The sequence below is a fragment of the Bubalus kerabau genome, chromosome 8 (assembly GCF_029407905.1).
Source record: "Bubalus kerabau isolate K-KA32 ecotype Philippines breed swamp buffalo chromosome 8, PCC_UOA_SB_1v2, whole genome shotgun sequence".
In the NCBI taxonomy this organism is placed as follows: Eukaryota; Metazoa; Chordata; class Mammalia; order Artiodactyla; family Bovidae; genus Bubalus; species Bubalus kerabau.
In genome coordinates, this window is record NC_073631.1 from 98532556 (window position 1) to 98547555 (window position 15000).

Consider the following 15000-nt stretch of genomic DNA (forward strand, 5'->3'; position numbering starts at 1 on the left):
TGGCATTCAGTCACTTTTTAGCAGTTGAAAATGAAATGCTTTAAAATATTGTATGTTGCAGATCTTCTGTCCTTTGCCCCTCCTGTGGATACTGCCCATTCAGTTCAGTTCAGTTCAGTCGCTCAGTCGTGTCCGACTCTTTGCGACCCCATGAACCGCAGCACGTCAGGCCTCCCTGTCCATCACCAACTCCCAGAGTTCACTCACACTCATGTCCATCGAGTCGGTGATGCCATCCAGCCATCTCATCCTCTGTCGTCCCCTTCTCCTCCAGCCCCCAATCCCTCTAAGCATCAGAGTCTTTTCCAATGAGTCAACTCTTCGCATGAGGTGGCCAAAGTATTGGAGTTTCAGCTTTAGCATCAGTCCTTCCAAAGAACACCCAGGACTGATCTCCTTTAGGATGGACTGGTTGGATCTCCTTGCAGTCCAAGGGACTCTCAAGAGTCTTCTCCAACACCACAGTTCAAAATCATCAATTCTTCAGCACTCAGCATTCTTCACAGTCCAACTCTCACATACATACGTAACTACTGGAAAAACCATAGCCTTGACTAGACGGACCTTTGGTGGCAAAGTAATGTCTCTGCTTTTGAATATGCTATCTAGGTTGGTCATAACTTTCCTTCCAAGGAGTAAACGTCTTTTAATTTCATGGCTTCAGTCACCATCTGCAGTGATTTTGGAGCCTCAAAAAATAAAGTCTGACACTGTTTCCATTTTTTTCCCCATCTATTTCCCATGAAGTGATGGGACTGGATGCCATGATCTTCGTTTTCTGAATGTTGAGCTTTAAGCCAACTTTTTCACTCTCCTCTTTCACATTCATCAAGAGGCTCTTTAGTTCCTCTTCACTTTCTGCCATAAGGGTGGTGTCATCTGCATATCTGAGGTTATTGATATTTCTCCCGGCAATCTTGATTCCAGCTTGTGCTTCTTCCAGCCCTGCGTTTCTCATGATGTACTCTGCATAAAAGTTAAATAAGCAGGGTGACAATATACAGCCTTGATGTACTCCTTTTCCCATTTGGAACCAGTCTGTTGTTCCATGTCCAGTTCTAACTGCTGCTTCCTGACCTGCATACACGTGTCTCAAGGCAGGTCAAATGGTCTGGTATTCCCATCTCTTGAAGAATTTTCCACAGTTTATTGTGATCCACACAGTCAAAGGCTTTGGCATAGTCAATAAAGCAGAAATGCATTTTTTTCTGGCATTCTCTTACTTTTTCCATGATCCAGCGGATGTTGGCAATTTGATCTTTGGTTCCTCTGCCTTTTCTAAAACCAGCTTGAACATCTGGAAGTTCACGGTTCACATGTTGCTGAAGCCTGGCTTGGAGAATTTAAACATTACTTTGAGTAGCGTGTGAGACAAGTGCAATTGTGTGGTCGTTTGAGCATTCTTTGGGATTGGAATGAAAACCGACCTTTTCCAGTCCTGTGGCCACTGCTGAGTTTTCCCAATTTGCTGGCATATTGAGTGCAGCACTTTCACAGCATCATCTTTCAGGATTTGAAATAGCTCAACTGGAATTCCATCACCTTCACTAACTTTGTTGGTAGTGATGCTTTCTAAGGCTGACTTGACTTCACATTCCAGGATGTCTGGCTCTAGGTGAATGATCACACCATCTTGATTATCTGGGTCGTGAAGCTCTTTTTTATACAGTTCTTCTGTGTATTCTTGCTACCTCTTCTTAATATCTTCTACTTCTGTTAGGTGCATACATACCATTTCTGTCCTTTATTGAGCCCATCTTTGCATATAATGTTCCCTTGGTATCTCTAATTTTCTTGAAGAGATCTCTGGTCTTTCCCATTCTGTTGTTTTCCTCTATTTCTTTGCATTGATGGCTGAGGAAGGCTTTCTTATCTCTCCTTGCTATTCTTTGCAACTCTGCATTCAGATGCTTATATCTTTCCTTTTCTCCTTTGCTTTTCAGTTCTCTTCTTTTCACAGCTATTTGTAAGGCCTCCCCAGACAGCTATTTTGCTTTTTTGCATTTCTTTTCCATGGGGATGGTCTTGATCCCTGTCTCCTGTACCGTGTCGCAAACCCCCATCCATAGTTCATCAGGCACTCTTACCTATCAGATCTAGTCCCTTAAGTCTATTTCTCACTTCCACTGTGTAATCATAAGGGATTTAATTTAGGTCATACCTGAATGGTCTAGTGGTTTTCCCTACTTTCTTCAATTTAAGTCTGAATTTGGCAATAACGAGTTCATGATCTGAGCCACAGTCAGCTCCCGGTCTCGTTTTTGCTGACTGTATAGAGCTTCTCCATCTTTGGCTGCAAAGAATATGATCAGTCTGATTTCGGTGTTGACCATCTGGTGATGTCCATGTGTAGAGTCTTCTCTTGTGTTGTTGGAAGAGGGTGTTGCTATGACCAGTGTGTTCTCTTGGCAAAACTCTATTAGCCTTTGCCCTGCTTTATTCCATATTCCAAGGCCAAATTTGCCTGTTACTCCAGATGTTTCTTGACTTCCTGCTTTTGCATTCCAGTCCCCTGTAATGAAAAGGACATCTTTTTTGGGTGTTAGTTTTAAAAGGTCTTGTAAGTCTTCATAGAACCATTCAACTTTGGCTTCTTCAGCATTACTGGTTGGGGCATAGGCTTGGATTACTGTGATAGTGAATGGTGTGCCTTGGAAACAAACAGAGATCATTCTGTAGTTTTTGAGATTGCATCCAAGTACTGCATTTTGGACTCTTTTGTTGACCATGATGGCTCCTCCATTTCTTCTAAGGGATTCCTGCCCACAGTAGTAGATATAACAGTCATCTGAGTTAAATTCACCCATTCCAGTCCATTTTAGTTCTCCGATTCCTAGAATGTTGACGTTCACTCTTGCCATCTCCTGTTTGACCACTTCCAATTTGCCTTGATCCATGGACCTGACATTCCAGGTTCCTATGCAATATTGCTCTTTACAGCATCGGACCTTGCTTCTATCACCAGTCACATCCACAGCTGGGTATTGTTTTTGCTTTGGCTCCATCCCTTCATTCTTTCTGGAGTTATTTCTCCACTGATCTCATGTAGCATATTGGGCACCTACCGACCTGGGGAGTTCCTCTTTCAGTATCCTATCATTTTGCCTTTTCATACTGTTCATGGGGTTCTCAAGGCAAGAAAACTGAAGTGATTTGCTATTCCCTTCTCCAGTGGACCACATTCTGTCAGACCTCTCCACCATGACCCACCCGTCTTGGGTGGCCCCACACGGCTTAGTTTCATTGAGTTAGACAAGGCTGTGGTCCATGTGATCAGATTGACTAGTTTTCTGTGATTATGGTTTCAGTGTGTCTTCCCTCTGATGCCCTCTCACAACACCTACCATCTTACTTGGGTTTCTCTTACCATTAGCAACTGTTAAATCTTTTCAAGACAGGCTTGTTTTCTTCTTGGGAAGAGAATTAATACAGAATTAATCATTATTAAATGTTGTACAGAAAACTTCTTTCTTAGTTTTGACCTTTAGGTCTTTTTAGTTTTTGATAATGCCATTTTTGTTAGACTAGTTATTATTTTTATAAAATTATTATAGAAATGATGTGATATGCATAATTAATAAAATAATTCAAATAATATAGAATGCTATGAAATGAAAAGTATTTCTGTCAACATAGCTAACTAACATAAGCTGCTGTTTCCCTTCCCCAAAATCAGTCTTGAAAAAATAAAATGAGAGGCAGCTGGCCTCCCTGAACTCTGAGACATAGGCAGTCTCTCCGCTAAAATACCTTGAGTTAATTCTTACTCCTTCACTGTGGAAACTGGCAGTAGTAGCCCATACCACTAGTGCCAGAATCCAGAGCACAACATTATGGCAGTGCAGACACCCTAGTGCAGTGAAGTACTGAGAAAAATAGGTGTGGACTGACCATCTACTCTCATTAATCCATTTCTTCCTCTCTACCTTCAAGTCCAGGGAGACTACCTTCTACTTCCTCCAGAGGGTTTCAACCTAGGAAATACTTGCATAGAGGTGTGGTAGTAAAAGGAAGTGATGTATTGATTCTCAGTTTCTATGCTTCAGTATCTACCTGATGACTCTTTCCCTCCAGTTTTTTTAAACTCATTGGTGCTGATGGTAGTTAAGGCCTGGCCTCTGGTGACCTGTAGTACATAGCTTGATAGAATTGCTGATACCCGAGAAACATTATCTCACAGACCAATAAAGCTAAACATTTGAGGATTGCAGCTGTACCTAAAGAAATTAGTAAGGTAACAACATACATGATCTAAAGCAGGATTATTATAATAGATGAACCATGAATTTAAAACAACTGTGATCAGTATAAAGATAAGAGGGAACACATATTAGTAAAATGAAATAAGATCATAAAAATAGAACCAAATGGAAATATTAGGCATGAAAAATATATTTGAAATGAAGAATGCAACAAATTTATAAATAGAATGGATATGAATGAATTAATTAGTTGAAAGATTAGAATGACTACTGTTCCAGGAAGAAATAGGAAAGAAATAAAGATGAAGAGATGGAAAATAGAAAGAGCAGTACCCAGTGTTCATTGCAGCACTGGTTACAATAGCCAAGACATAGAAGCAACCTAAAGATCCATCCGCAGATGAATGGATAAAGAAGACTGGTACATATATGTACAATGGAATATTACTCAGCCATTAAAAAGAATGAAGTAATGCCATTTACAGCAACATGGATGGACCTAGAGATTATCATACTGAATAAAGTAAGTCAGTGAAAGATATATGATGTCATGCATATGCAGAATCTTAAAAAAATGATACAAATTGCACTTATTTATGAAACAGAAACAGACTCACAGACTTAGAGAACCAATTTTTGGTTATCAGAGGGCCAGTGTCATGGGGAGGGATAGATTAGAAGTTTGGGATTGACAAATGTGCACTATTTTACATTTAAAATAGATAACCAACAGACCTACTAATTAGCACAGAGAATTCTCAGTAAATAGTAATAACCTAAATGAGAAAAGAATTTGAAAGCAGACACTCATATATATGGGAAAAGGAAAAGATATAGAGAAGAACTGTGCAAGTACCAACATCTTAACAGCAATTTCAGGAGAAGACAAAAATGAAATTTTAAGAAGATGAAATAATTGAAGAAATAAAGATAATTGAAGAGATAAGTTTCCTAGAACTCAGAAAAGATAAAAGGCTTCAGATTGGTGAAAGGGTTTATAGTATGCTAAATGGGAAAAATAAATAAAATAAAATAAAAAAATAAATAAAAATAAGGGAGAACACATACTTAAGACATTTATTAAAGTAAAATTAGGAATGTTAAAGATTTAAAGGAAATTCTGAAAGATTTCAGAGAAAGAGTTGGTGATCTGTAGGGAACAAGATAGATAGCTAGGTATCAGTTCAACAGCAAAGTGAATGGAAGAAAATAGTAAACTTTAAAAATATTCAAGGAAAATGTCTATGAACCAAGCAGTTTATATCCTCCTAACTTTCATATGAAGATAAAATAAAATATCAGATATTTTTGCCTTGAAGTTTACCAAATGAAGACACGTATTGAAAATCCATTTGAAAGCAAGACACATGAGAAATCTAGAGGTGAGAGGTGGTAATCAAATTATCTTGAGGAAATTTATTACTGACTGAAGGAAAATATTAGAATCAAAATTCTAAGCATGAAAATATGACGGAGGGGGAAGGGGCACTATATAAATTCAGGTGTTGTGATTGGACTTACAGAGGAGAAAATGTTCTACATTATTAAAACTTTTTCATTCCAAAATGTCTTATACACAGTGCTTAAGACCTAATGGGCCTTTATTACCTTTCAAGCTTCCTTTTCTTTTCCTGTGTCATATATCACTGCCACTGTTTCTTCTATCCCATGTCATTCTTTATGTTGGATTCATTTATGTTTAAAATTCAAAGAATTTTTTCAGATGCAGTTATCAGTATAAACTTTAATATATTTGCTGATCCAAAAATTCCTTTATTTTCCCCTCACTATTGGGATTGCTAATTTAACAGGAAATAGAATTTTTAGTTCCATATCTTTTTAAATTCCAAGAAATTTTTTAAGTTAATTGCTTAGTTGTATTCTAGCATTCTTTATTACTGATAAAAGGTCTAGTGTTAGTTTGATACTTATTCCTCTGTGTATAATAACCTGCTTTTTCTCTCTGGAAGCTTTTAGAATTTTCTTTTAATCCCTGAATTTTTGAAATTTCACTAGGAAATGTGTGTATATATGTGTGTATGTATGTGCTTAGCACCCTAGGCTCTTTCAAACAGAACACCCACTTATTTCTTTTGTTCAGGAAAGTTTTCTTTATTCCTTTTTTCTACATTATTTCATTTCTCTTTCTGGTATACTTTTCAGACAGATTTTTTTACTTCCATGGCTTTATCCTCTGTGTCCCTTAATGTTTTTCTATATCTTAATCATAATTTCTATATCTTTATGCTATATATTCTGATAATTTGTCATTTTTATCTGAAATGACTGACTTTGTTTTTACTATACACATTTTGTTTTCATTCTGTTATTTGATTTTCTGTTATAGTTTTACTTTTTAATGTCTTTTCATATGCTGTGCCTCTTTTTTGTGGAAGTTTAATTTTGTGTTACACATGTAATGTTTTCTTTACTTTACAATGATAATGAGTTTGTGCTTTTTCTTTAGAGTTCTGTTCCTTTCTGCGATTTATCTTTTCTTCTTGTTCTGTTTGTTCATCTAGGTCCCTCTCTTTACATTGCTGATTTTTTTTTCTCATTATCATGTGATTCTTGTCTAAACATTAAAATTTATGAATAAAGGTCTATATCAGTTAAAGAAGGTAGTTGACAGTGGTTTCCTGTGCATTGTATGTCTCTCTTTTTTTTTTTTTTTCAAAAGACTTCTCACTTTAACCAGACTCTGACTTTAACCAGACTCTGACAGTTTTGCAACCTTTCTTACAGGATGCAAGCTTATATGCATGCAGGCTTTCTTATAGGGTGCATAAACTGAGGATAGGAAGGCAGGTTGGGACATATACATGGTTATCAAAGCACAGCTGCCTTGTTTCCTATCTTCACCTAATGTCTGTGGTGAAGATTTGGAGTCACTTTAAGCTCTGCTCTCATTCTTACTCAGGCCCCTGTGTCCTTATTATAAGCTCGCCACAGGAGTCTTTCTCATGGTCCACTCCTGCTTTTTGTATTTGATGATTTACTCAGAAATTTTCCATCTTATATTGCGAGTGAGTTGGGCTCTCTTTTCCTTGGTTGTGATTTGTCAGTATAATCCCAACTGCTGTTTCTCAAGATTCCTCAGAATTTCTTATCTCTTGGTACTTTCTTGACATTTCCAGTCCTGTTTCTTTGTTTTTCTTTTGGCTGGAATTCTGCCATTTCAAGTGGGATGCTGGGAAGGAAGGAAAAGGTGGTTAAGGTTTAGCTTACTATCTAAAACCAAAAGCCCCAACCTTTCGATTTAATAAGCAGCAGCTGTTGGTAGTAAAAATTCAACTCTAAAATACCTGCTAGGGCTAGACCATAATTCTTTGGTTTCTGTATATATGTAACATTTTACATGTAATTTTCTTTAGTAAGAATTCATAAAGCCTTTGCTTAAAATGAAAAATAAGTTTTTTTCCTCCTGTTTACAAAGAAGATAACAAATCCAGACTTCTTTTGAAGGTAGATATGGAAAACTTTATTTTTTTTTAATTGAAGTACTCTTAATTTACAATGTTGTGTTAGTTTCTGGTACAGCAAAATCCATCATATTCTTTTCCATTATAGATTATTCAGGATACTGAATATAGTTCCCCCTGTGCCATAAGTAGGACCTTGTTGTTTATTTTGTATGTAGTGATTTGTATCTGCAGATCCCAAACTCCTATTTTATCCCTTCCTACCCTTTCTCCTTTGGTAACCATAAGTTTGTTTTCTATCTGTGAGTCTGGTTCTATTCTCTAAGTTCATTTGTGTCATAGTTTAGATTCTACATATAAGTGATGGTATTTGTCTTTCTCTAAAGACTTCACTTAGTATAACAATCGCTAGGTCCATCCATGTTGCTGTTGTCATTGTTCGGTCACTAAGTCTTGTCCAGCTCTTTGCGACCCCATGAACTGCAGCATGCCAGGCTTCCCTGTCCTTCACTATCTCCCAGAGTTTGCTCAAACTCATGTCCGCTGAGTCGGTGATGCCATCCAACCATCTCAACCTCTGTCTCCCCCTTCTCCTGCCCTCAGTCTTTCCTGCATCAGGGTCTTTTCCAATGAGTTAGCTCTTCGCATCAGGGGGCCCAGAGTATTGGCACTTCAACTTCAACAGCAGTCCTTCCAATGAATATTCAGGGTTAATTTCCTTTAGGATTGACTAGTTTGATCTCCTTGCAGTCCAAGGGACTCTTCAGAATCATTTCCAGCATCAAAGTTCGAAAGCATCAATTCTTTGGTGCTCAGCCTTCTGTATGGTCCAACTCTCATATCTGTACATGACTACTAGAAAAACCATAACTTTGACTATATGGACTTTTGTTGATAAAGTGATGTCTCTGCTTTTTAATATACTGTCTAGGTTTGTCATAGCTTTTCCTCCAAGGACCAAGCATCTTTGAATTTTGTGGCTGCAGTCACTGTCCACAATGACTTTGGAGCCCAAGAAAATGAAATCTGTCACTGTTAATTAACACTTCTTCCCCATCTGTTTGCCACAAAGTGTTGGGACTAGATGGCCATGATCATAGTTTTTTGAATGTTGAGTTTTAAGTCAGCTTTTTCACTCTCCTCTTCCACCTTCATCAAGAAGTTCTTTAGTTCTTCTTTGCTTTCTGCCATTAGGGTAGTATCATCTGCATATCTGAGGTGGTTGATACTTCTTCTGGCAGTCTTAATTCCAGCTCGTGATTCATCCAGCCCGGTCTTTTGCATGATGCACTCTGCATATGAGTTAAATAAGCAGGGTGACATTATACGGCTTTGACGTACTTCCTTTCCCAATTTTGAATCAGTCTATTGTTCTGTATCCAGTTCTAACTGTTGCTCCTTGTCCTGCGTACAGTATTCTCAGGAGACAAATAAGGTGGTCTAGTATTCCTAACAGTGGAAACAGTGACAGACTTTATTTTTGGGGGGCTCCAAAATCACTGCAGATGGTGATTGCAGTCATTAAGTTAAAAGACGCTTACTCCTTGGAAGAAAAGTTATGACCAACCTAGACAGCGTATTTAAAAGCAGAGACATTACTTTGCCAACAAAGGTCCATCTAGTCAAGACTATGGTTTTTCCAGTAGTCATGTATGGATTTGAAAGTTGGACTATAAAGAAAGCTGAGTGCCAAAGAATTGATGCTTTTGAACTGTGGTGTTGGAGAAGACTCTTGAGAGTCCCTTGGACTGCAGGGAGGACAAAGGAAAGGAAATCAGTCCTGAATATACATTGGAAGGACTGATGTTGAAGCTGAAACTCTAATTCTTTGGCTACCAGGTGGCTTCCCTGGTGGCTCAGAGGATAAAGTGTCCGCCTGCAATGTAGGAGACCCAGGTTCGATACCTGGGTTGGGAAGATCCCCTGGAAAAGGAAATGGCAACCCACTCCAGTATTCTTGCCTGGAGAATCCATGGACAGAGGAGCCTGGCGGGCTACAGTCCACGGGATCGCAAAGAGTCGGACACGACTGAGCAACTTCACACACACACCTGAGGCAAAGAGCTGACTCATTTGAAAAGACCCTATGTTGGGAAAGATTGAAGGCGGGAGGAGAAGGGGACGACAGGATGAGATGTTTGGATGGCATCACTGACTCAATGAACATGAGTTTGAGTAAACTCTGGGTGTTGGTGATGGAAGAGAGGCCTGATGTGCTACAGTCCATGGGGTCGCAAAGAGTTGGACAGAACTGAGTGGCTGAACTAAACTGAGTATTCCTATCTCTTTAAGAATTTTCCACACTTTGATGTGATCCACAGTCAAGGGCTTTAGTGTAGTCAATGAAGCAGAAATAGATGTTTTTCCGGAGCTCTCTTGCTTTCTGTATGATCCACCTGATGTTGACAACTTGATCTTTGGTTCCTCTGCTTTTTCTAAATCCAGCCTGTACATCTGAAGGTTCTTGGTTCACGTTCTGCTGAAGCCTAGCTTGAAGGATTTTGAGCATAACCTTACTAGGATGTGAAATGAGTGGAGGTGTCTGATAGTTTGAACATTCTTTGGGATTGGAATGAAGACTGACCTTTTCCAGTCCTGTGGCCACTGCTGTGTTTTCTAAATTTACTGGCATGTTAAGTGTGGCACTTTAGCAGCATCGTCTTTTAGGATTAGAAATAGCTCAGCTGGAATGCCATCACCTCCACTAGCTTTGTTCATAGTGATGCTTCGTAAGGCCCACTTAACTTAACATTCCAGGATGTCTGACTCTAGGTGAGTGATCACACCATCGTGATTATCTGCGTCATTAAGATCTTTTTTAGTATAGTTCTTCTGTGTATTCTTGCCACCTTTTCTTAAACTCTTCTGCTTCTGTTAGGTCCTTGCCGTTTCTGTCCTTTATTGTGCCCATCTGTCTATGAAAAGTATGAAAAGGCAAAATCCATGTTCTACAAATGGCATTATTTCCTTCTTTTTTGTGGTGGAGTCGTGTTTTTATATATATATATATATATATATATATATATATATATATATATATACACACACACACATACACATACATCTTTATCCTTTTACCTGTTAGTGGACATTTAGGTCTCTTCCATTTCTTGGCTATTGTAAATAGTGTTTCTATGAATACTGGGGTGGGTGTATCTTTTCAAATTAGAGGAAAGGCTTTATTTTTATTGGTTTCTTATTGAAATGTTCTTTGAATTGTTAGTGTGTGGAGAGTGGAATGGAAATAGGAATTAAACTTAAGTACAATTTGTAAAATTTAAGCAAAAGGCCATTAACATAGATATATTCAGTGTAAGTTTGAATTAACCCTTAATTTTAGGAACTCTTTAGATATGTTTTCATTTTTATTTTTTAGAGAAAAAATACTTTAATCTCTAGTTTTAGTTTTGTAGCTAAATGATTTTAAAACATAGGGGTTTTTAGTGCCATTAAAATTGTCTTTTGAAACCTGAATTCTCTTTCCATGTAAATAGCAGCATTTCAAATATTAATGTAAAATTTTGTCCTTGAGAAATTTGAGAGGATGTGTGAGAATTTTTCACTTATTACTAAAAGTTCCCAGTGTGTATAACCAGATATTTTTTTTTTCTGTATTTTGGTTTAGATTGTTCTTCTTTTAACTATAAAAGCAATATATATTGGAAGTTTTCATGTTATATAATTAGAAAGTTAAAATGTCCTAACTTCCCCGTCTCCAATAGCTATTATTTTTATGTACTTAATTATTTTTTTCTATTCACATGTATGTAAATATTGTATATGTGAACATTTTTCTTGTCATTAGTATGCAATAAAAATTATATTTGTAAAGGTCTGTAAACTTAAGAATTAATAGAAATTCTGTCCTTGAGAGATTTTGCATTTGAATATTTTAGAGTAAAATATTTGAAAACCTCCAAAAAATTTCAATGAAACATTTTTACTCTTATTTTTCCACAAGTGTCCATTCCAAGTCTCTCTTAAGCCAGTTCAGAGATTTTTATATTTTTGTGCTGATGGAAATAAATGCTTGTTTATTGATACTTCCTTCCTGCTTTTGTTCATTCCACTCCATTGCATTCTTAACAGCCTCCTGATTGATCTCTGTGTCTCAGGATCCTCTCACTGTGCCTGTCTCTGCTGCACACTCATTGTTGGTAGACATGTCAAATGATGCTGTGACCCAGTGGGCAGAAAGGGGGTGGGAAATGATTCCTGATGGGTACAGGGTTTGTTTTTGGAGTGATAAAAATATTATAAAATTAGATTGTGATGATAGTTTTACAGGATTAAAAAAAAAACAACCAAGCTATGTGAATAGATGAATTACATGGTATTTGGTTAATATTCAGTAAAGTTGTTTAAAAAGCCAGTAAAAGATTTAAATATATAACTCTGATGCAAAAATCAGTGTTATGTAGAGTAAAAGGCATATTGTATATGAAAGAGCAAAGAAATGGGAAGTATATGTTTTCTAATATGCTTTATAATCAAAGTAATTTTTTATAATTCTTATAATACACATTTGGTAAACACGGAAGTCTTGCCTCCCTAAGTATTGTAAACCGGCCCACTGCTTTTGTTTTTAAGAAGGAACACTTGTCATTTTTTTCTTATGTTACAAAGCTGCTTCTAGGTAAAAATGTGACAGTATGGAAGAGGAAGCATGTAAAACTTGGTCTTACATCCCTCTGCGTTCTTCCTTGTCTTGCATAGCCCAGGACTCCTTTATTCTCCTCTTAGTGACTCCAGCCCTGTTTTAATAGAATTCAAAATCTCTTTCCCACTCTACTGATTTCCATTCCACCCAGAAATTTCCATTTCCTCAGTGGGTCCTTATTTAAGGTAAGCAGTTTGCTGCATTCATTTATAAGTCATATATCTCTTGATATTTGCCTTTTAAAAGATTATAGAATAGGGATTAGCAGATGTTTTCTGTGAAGAACCAGCTGTAATTATTGCCATTGCAGCTACTCAACCTTGCTATTGTGGGGTGAAATCAGTCACAGCCACAGTGTGGATGATTGACTGAGGCCTGATTTGAACCTAAGCAAATCAGATTGAGCCATAGTTTGTCAACCCATGTTATAGAATTCTAAATGGAATGAAGAAATTTAAGGGCAAAAAATATTTAGGCAGTTATGTCCTCTGCTTCTACCATTAATGAAAATGATTTCATTTCTTTACTGTTTTATCTTCCAAGATTATCTGAGGAACAGGTCAGAACCAAGGTACTTCTGAAAGTTTACCAGGGTTTAAGTAGAAAATACCAGGCTTTACATGACCACTAAAAATGATGTAGAATGAGAGTTGAGGTTATTATTAAGGTTAGGTTGGTGTATGTGTGTATCAAGATAAATGTATTTGTCTATGGATGCATATGTTACATATGTGTGTGTGCATGCAGGGTTTTACTATATTTACTGTGGAATACATTTGGATAGTCTCTAAAATATTCCTAACAAACTTATTGAATATGAATATAAAAGACACATGAGTTAAACTAGGAAAAAGTCAATATTGCATTATTTGACCCTACTAAAGAAGATAAAGACAAATGAGTATTAGTGTGGTTACCATCTGCTTCTGTAGTATTATGAATTGACTGAAATGTTTTACTTCAAGCTGATGTTTGTGTAGCTTTTTCAGCATATGATACTTGTTCGTGTATAAAAGAAATTTAATACTGAAACAATGGCATTGTTTTTAGATCTGTAGCAAGTATGTTGTCAATCATAAAATTATATTTCAACTACTGTGTGGATCACAATAAACTGTGGAAAATTTTGAAAGAGATGGGAATACCAGGCCATCTGACCTGCCTCTTGAGAAACCTATATGCAGGTCAGGAAGCAACAGTTAGAACTGGACATGGAACAACAGACTGGTTGCAAGTAGGAAAAGGAGTAGTCAAGGCTGTATATTGTCACCCTGCTTATTTAACTTCTATGCAGAATACATCCTGAGAAATGCTGGGCTGAAAGAAGCGCCAGCTGGAATCAAGATTGCCGGGAGAAATATCAATAACCTCAGATATGCAGATGACACCACCCTTATGGCAGAAAGTGAAGGGGAACTAAAAAGCCTCTTGATGAAAGTGAAAGAGGAGAGTGAACAAGTTGGCTTAAAGCTCAACATTCAGAAAACAAAGATCCTGGCATCTGTTCCTGTCACTTCATGGGAAATAGATGGGGAAACAGTGGAAACAGTGTCAGACTTTATTTTTTGGGGCTCCAAAATCACTGCAGATGGTGACTGCAGCCATGAAATTAAAAGACGCTTAGTCCTTGGAAGGAAAAGTTATGACCAACCTAGAGAGCATATTGAAAAGCAGAGACATTACTTTGCCAGCAAAGGTCCGTCTAGTCAAGGCTATGGTTTTTCCACTGGTCATGTATGGATGTGAGAGTTGGACTGTGAAGAAAGCTGAGCGCCAAAGAATTGATGCTTTTGAACTGTGGTGTTGGAGAAGACTCTTGAGAGTCCCTTGGACTGCAAGGAGATCCATCCAGTCCTTTCTAAAGGAGATCAGTCCTGAGTGTTCTTTGGAAGGAATGATGCTAAAGCTGAAACTTTGGCTACCTCATGCAAAGAGTTGACTCACTGGAAAAGACTCAGATGCTGAGAGGGATTGGGGGAAGGAAAAAAAGGGGATGATAGAGGATGAGATGGCTGGTTAGCATTACTGACTCAATGGACGTGAGTTTGAGTGAACTCTGGGAGTTGGTGATGGACAGGGAGGCCTGGCGTGCTGCGGTTCATGGGGTCGCAAAGAGTTGGACACAACTGAGTGACAACTGAACTGAATATTTCCAAGTAACAATAGTGAGAAGATTTGCATTTGCCATATCAGTGTTTTGCAAAGTACTGGATAATGCAAAATGACCATCACTTATTTAATGGATTTCTCAGGAAAATAAAATATTTTTGTCATAAAATTGACTCTAGGGAGTCCAAACCACTCGGGAAAACAAAATGGCATATTTTACCCGCAAGTATTTATTTTTCTTGGAAACTTTGTCATTTCATTATATGTCTTAAACAGGTATTTTAGATGACTTTGACTTTATTAAACAAACCTGTGTGTCAAATTTTTGTTTTTCTTAGTCAAGATTTAAATATTTTGTCTCTGCTATTAAATTAGAACCAGTCCAGAGAATCAATCAGTTAAATAAAGCATTGCCCCTTCCCTCAATAAAAATAATTACATTGCACACTCGTTCTACCTCTTTCCTCCTCTTAACTCCATCCTGATAGTTATCGTTCATGAATTTCAGCAAATAGTTGAGTAACTATTACATGCCAGGCAGTTGTTTTAGGTACTGGGAACAAAACAGTGATCCAAACAACCTTTGCCCTTATAGAGCTTATGTTTT

General features: G+C 37.4%; 1 protein-coding gene across 7 annotated transcripts in view; it reads left to right on the forward strand.

Moving 5' to 3' along the window:
• MKLN1 (muskelin 1) overlaps positions 1–15000 on the forward strand; it is a 381880-nt gene that overhangs the window by 339720 nt on the left and 27160 nt on the right. The window lies entirely within an intron of this gene.